Consider the following 6,000-nt stretch of genomic DNA (forward strand, 5'->3'; position numbering starts at 1 on the left):
CATTTGTCCAATAATTTTATGCCCATGTGGGCTTTTCTTGGGGATATCTAGCCAATTAGAGATGATTAATTTCACCACACCCTTTACAATGAAAACATGCTATGTGTGCCTCTGTAGATAACAATTCATCACTTCTAAGAAGAGAATCCCTCCCTCAATGGTCGTATTCTATACTTTCACACTACTACCAAAAAATAGTGTGAGGCCTCTTTTTACACCTGCCCACTATCAATTCAAATGTTTTTTTATCCCTTTGACATGATGATAAGGTAGCTTTCTTGACAGGACTTTCATATTTAGGAATCCCAACAACTTCTCCCACAGTGTTTTCATCAAGAGTAGCAAAGAGAAGGCCATCCTTTAGGTCAATACATCTAGGTCATAAAAATAAGTCTCATGCCTGAAGGGTCTTTATCGAAAGACATGATTCCATGAAAATTGCTACAGTTGTTTTGGCACCAATTTGATATTTCAGTAGGCCTAGGACAATCCCAAATTGAACATTTGAGTCCTAACAAAACCTTAGGAGAAAGATAAATTCAAGGGAATTTGTTTTGAAGAGGGAATATTTTGCACACCCTCTCCAATGTTGTTGGAAATTCATGCATTTTTCCTCTAGATAAAAAAATACCATATAATATACTCATTGTAAATTTGAAGGTTGTACAAAAGAGAGTGTTGGGTCATGTAAAGATTATGTGCGAACTGAAGGGAATTTCATGCCAGCATTACAACCCCTCTAGGCACAATTTGTCATTCTTGGAAATGAAAATATCAAATGTTTGATGGACCATTGATTTCTATGCATACTTTATTTTATCCCTACATAAGATTGTAAACCATTTCAATATATTGTGAACATGCAACTATGTTTGCGGTCGAGGAAGAAGTCGTAATGTACACAACCAACGCAATGGATGATCATAGAACTTTGGCAAAGACTATATACATGATTCCTCCTACAAATACTTTGTGTATGAATGAGCTTATGGGTTTATGGGAGAAAAATATTGGAAAGACTCTAGATAAGGTCTATGTAGGCAAAGAGTAGTTCATTAATTCAATTCAAGTTTGGTAGTTATAATACACTATTCATAAAATATATCTATATTAATAATCTTATTTCATTTTATTTTAGTGTAAACTGCTTGATGGACTATAAGAAACATGTTGTTGTAGAGTACCCCAATCGGTTTGTCTGAATTACATTGTGTATCATGTATCATTTGTTGTATGATTTAAGTAGATAATTAAGAGTTATTTTTTTTTTTGGCAAAGTGGCCACAGGTTTTAATACAATGATAAATTATCTACAAATTTATAAACCAAATTGTAGAGATTGAAGATCACATAACTTCATCTAGCATAATATCAATAGTATAGATTCATAAACCTTACAATGCGAAATTGATATAAAAACAGTGGATTCATAGCAACAAATATTGAGGAAATTGAAAATCAATGTTTCAGTTTAAAATTCCTCAAGCAAGAGGCTTTAGCCTAAAATTCCTTCGGAATGATGTTTAAGCTATGCAGAGCTTGGTACTCTAACCATACATAATATAATTTACTTTAATGCATTCAAATTTATATTGAGCCCCTATTTTCCAATCATCTACAAATCATAATCGAATGTTAGGGATATGTGGATTATATTATAATAGTGTATCCAAATATCCCAATTAGGGTTGTTGAAATGTGGAAACAAGAACATTCCAATTTTAATTTGTCCTTGAATTAAAATTGAGAATTAAAATTTGAATTTAGTCTCACCAGCTGCTTGAAAAATAATTAACTAATTCATCTTGAGTTAATTAGTTGGAGAAATTCAAGCTAGAAGTCTTTGTGAAGTCATGCAACAATTATCGCTTAATTAAGGAGATAAGGATGAGTTATATTTGAGTTGTAATTAGTTAGCTTAGTTAACTGAGTTAAGTCCAGTTAAATTAGTTCCAAACTATTTGAGGAACTAATTGTGAGCTCAATCAGTTAGTGCAGGCATGGATCCAACTAGTGTACTCCATATAACTGAAGATTTTCTCATGAGAAACTCATGCATGTCTATTCAGAGAAAGACCTGGTCGAGCTAAATGTCAAGGACAGGTTACTATCAGTTGCATGAGTTTTCCTATAAAGGAAACTCATCCATGCAGAAGGAATAAGGTTCCTTGAGGATTGCACAGTTCTGATAGTGTGTTAGAGCAGTGTGTGAGAGTAGTGTTACACTAGGTGGAGGAGATCATCCCAAAGGTAACTGTGAAAGGAAATAGGAGCTTGGAGGGCAGTGGAGAAGGCATGTGATAAGCTTTGATTTCCTATGAGCATCCAGGAGGATTGTATGGAGAGCTGGCTAGCTGTGAGAGCTAAGGCTTTGTGTAATTCTGAGATATTTCCATCTTGTATGATAATACAGATAATGGGGTTTTTAGCTGAGGCCTTCCCCTGAGTATTTTCTGTGTTTCATGTGTATTGATTCTTCTTCTTATGGTTATATGTGTTCAGCTCTGATTCATCTTGATCTTTAAGATTCCGCAAGTTTGATAGTAGAACTAGATTATAGTATTTTGCTTTAGTATATTGCATTATCGAGTTAATCTACAGTTAGATTTTCTACATAGATATCAGAGGTAGATTTGTAGAGAATTCGCAGGAAATTCTACATGGTATCAGAGCTAGCTGATCTATAGAGAAATTTCTACATGGTATTAGAGCCAAGTTTATCAGAGCTGTGAACAATATACAGAAAATAGAATTCGAAGTTTGAAGTTCGGTGTTGCAGGAGGAAATCGAATTCATATCATACTTCAAATTGAGATGGGACATTATGGGACTAATTTCCCATCGGAGAAGTCCAAGAAGGGATTCTTGAAAGGATCAGAAGGTGAGGCATTAGCCTCTCAGTTCGAACTGGATTTTACCCTCATCGCATGTATGGTTTCATCGATGGTGGGTTGTGTTTGGTATCTTAATAGTGGAGCCTCATTCCACATGGTCGGCGATAAAAGTTTATTCAGTACCTTGGAGGAGAAAGACCTCAAGATACGCATAGAGATGGGTGATGACAGAAAGTATAGTGATTTAGGAGTAGGCATGGTTGCTTTCTGGAGGGAGCATGGAGCTTCTCTCACCTTGACAGATGTGAAGTATGTGCCTAGAGTGAAGAAGAACCTAGTATCTATCATGATGATGGAGGACGAAGGCTATGATGTTGTCTTTAGTAAAGGAAAGGCATTCCTAAGACACATAGCCATGGGTCAGACCAAGACGATCGAGATTCGAGTGAAGAATCTCTATAAAATAGAGGTAGATGATTGTGATGCATTGAGTTCGGAAGCAGAATTGGTGCAAAGCCAAGACATTGGCGAGTTATGGCACATGCGGTTAGGCCACTTGCATCATGGCCCCTTGAAGATAATGCAGCAGATCTCTACTAGACTTCCCAAAGGTGAACTTAAGCAAGTGGACACATGCAAAGGTTGTACCTTGGGAAAGTACGCCAAGTCTTCCTTTCATGATCGAGACGGTCGAGTTGAAATGATCTTAGAGTGAGTTCATACTGATTTGTGTGTACCATTCTCGACAACATCCATCGTGAAGCAAAGGTATTATGTGATTTTCATTAATTATTTTTCTTGTAAATGCTAGATTTATTTCATGCAGAATAAGGACTAGATTTTCTCAAAGTTTTGTGAGTTCAAAGCTTTGGTTGAGAAAGAGTCAGGGAAGAAGATCAAGACCTTGAGAAGCGACAATGGTGGAGAGTATGTCTCTTAAGAGTTTAAGGACTTTTGTGCAGCAAAAGGAATTAAACGGGAGTTGACGAAACCTCATAACCCACAACAGAATGGGGTGGCTGAGAGGAAGAACATAATGATTATATGGGGGTAGCTCAAGTGATGCTACATGACCAAGGCCTACCACTTCATTTGGGGCTGAGGAAAGCAACACAATGGTCTATTTGCAGAATAGAAGCCCACATCGCATACTTGGGATGAAAACACTAGAGGAAGCTTTCTTCGGTAATAGACTAGATGTGGGTCACTTCAAGATCTTTGGCTCATCGGTATATTGCCATGTGACAAAGGATGGATGGAAGAAGCTTGAGCTGATAGCTGAGTTGGGAATACTTCTGGGGTACACTGATACACCTCACAACTATCAGGTGTACTTTCCTGTCAGTCAGAGGACTGTGGTTCACAGAGATCCCAAGTTTGATGAGCAGAATGCCATGCAAGTTTCCCTTGAGAGGGAGCTAAAACTAGAGGCTTTGGAGGAACTTTTGGTTCCTAAGGAGGAGGAGCCTCAGACTAATGTGGAGCAGCCACATGAAAAGGTTCTAGGAGTGGAGACATACACTCAAGCAAAATCTTCCAGAGATGGATGGAAGCGCAAAAGAGAAGTTGACAGATTATTGTCATATGCGAGAGAGAATGTGAGAGAACCATCTTCTCAATGCAGACAAAGGAGGTCACTTGATAGGTACACTGGATATATGGCCCTTGTTGGGGAACGTATTGAGACTGAGTCATCTTCCTTTGAGGAAGTAGTGCAACAGTTGATTTGGGTTGATGCTATGGTGGAGGAGTATGACTCCATAGTTCGGAAGAGTGTTTGGGATGTGGTTCCAAGACAGGAGAACAAGTCAGTTGTGAGTTCCCATTGGCTTTACAAGGTAAAGAAAGCTGCTGATGGTAGTGTGGAGAAGCATAAGGCAAGATTGGTTGCCCATGGTTTCTCATAGGTCGAGGGGATCAACTATGACGATTTTTTTGCTCCTATAGAAAGGTACTCATCTATCAGATCGATGTTGGCACTATCAGAAGGGCTGGAAGATCGATCAGAAGGATGTGAAGATTACATTCCTCAATGGCAAGATTGAGGAAGAGGTGTACATAGAGCAGTTGAAAGGTTTTGAGACCTTCGATCATGATTCACATGTGTGTCGACTCAAGAGAGCTTTGTACGGGTTGAAGAAATCACCTCGTGCTTGGTACACTGGGATCGACAACTACTTCACTAGGTTGGGCTTCACAAAGAGTGAAGTGGATGCGAACCTGTACCACATCATGGTAAAATGTAAGCAGTTGATCATTATACTTTATGTTGATGATCTCGTATTGACAGGTGATGATCATTTGATCATGTCTTGCAAGGAGGACCTTGCAAGAGAATTCGAGATGAAATACATGGGTCTCATGCACTACTTCCTTGGCATGGAAGTGCGGCATAAGGATGGGGAGTTGTTTGTGTCTCAGGGCAACTATGCCAATGAGATACCCAGGAGATTCCGCATGGATAAGTGCAAGCCCATGCGACTCCTCTAGCAGGTAACTAGAGGAAGGAGGATGCTACTTCAAGAGAAGTAGTAGAAGCTACTGTGTATTAGTAGCTTGTGGATTCATTGATGTATTTAGTGAACACATGAGCATATTTGTGATATGCGGTGAATCAGCTAAGTCAAGAAATGGTTCAGCCTACCAAAATGTTTTGGAAGGTAGCTAAGCATGTTTTGAGATACCTCAGAGGCACATCTCAATATGGATTATGGTACAGACAGACAGAGGGAGTGAAGCTACAGGGCTTCACTGATGCAGATTGGGTAGGGAGTCCATCATATCAAAGCATCACATTAGGATGAATTTTCAACCTTAAGTCAGCTGCAGTTTCTTGGTACAACAGGAAACATAGGTCAGTTGCACTTAGCTTGGTAGAGGCTGAATACATGGCTGCAAGTTAGGCAGCATGTGAGGCCATCTAGATACGAAAAGTTCTAGTTGATTTGTTTGATCAGAGGATGGATCTAACAGTGATCTATTGTGATAATCAGAGTTGTATCAAACTCTTTGAGAATATAGTATTTCATGATAGGTCCAAGCACATCAACATCCGATATCATCATCTCAGAGACTGTGTGGCGAAGTGAATCATGTTGTTGCAGTGTATTTCGACCAAGGAGCAAGATGCTGACATTTTGACTAAGGCATTGTCGAAGTGTAAATT

Source organism: Pinus tabuliformis, chromosome 6, assembly GCF_031772625.1.
Source record: "Pinus tabuliformis cultivar Carrire ecotype Pingquan chromosome 6, CPIR1, whole genome shotgun sequence".
In the NCBI taxonomy this organism is placed as follows: domain Eukaryota; kingdom Viridiplantae; phylum Streptophyta; class Pinopsida; order Pinales; family Pinaceae; genus Pinus; species Pinus tabuliformis.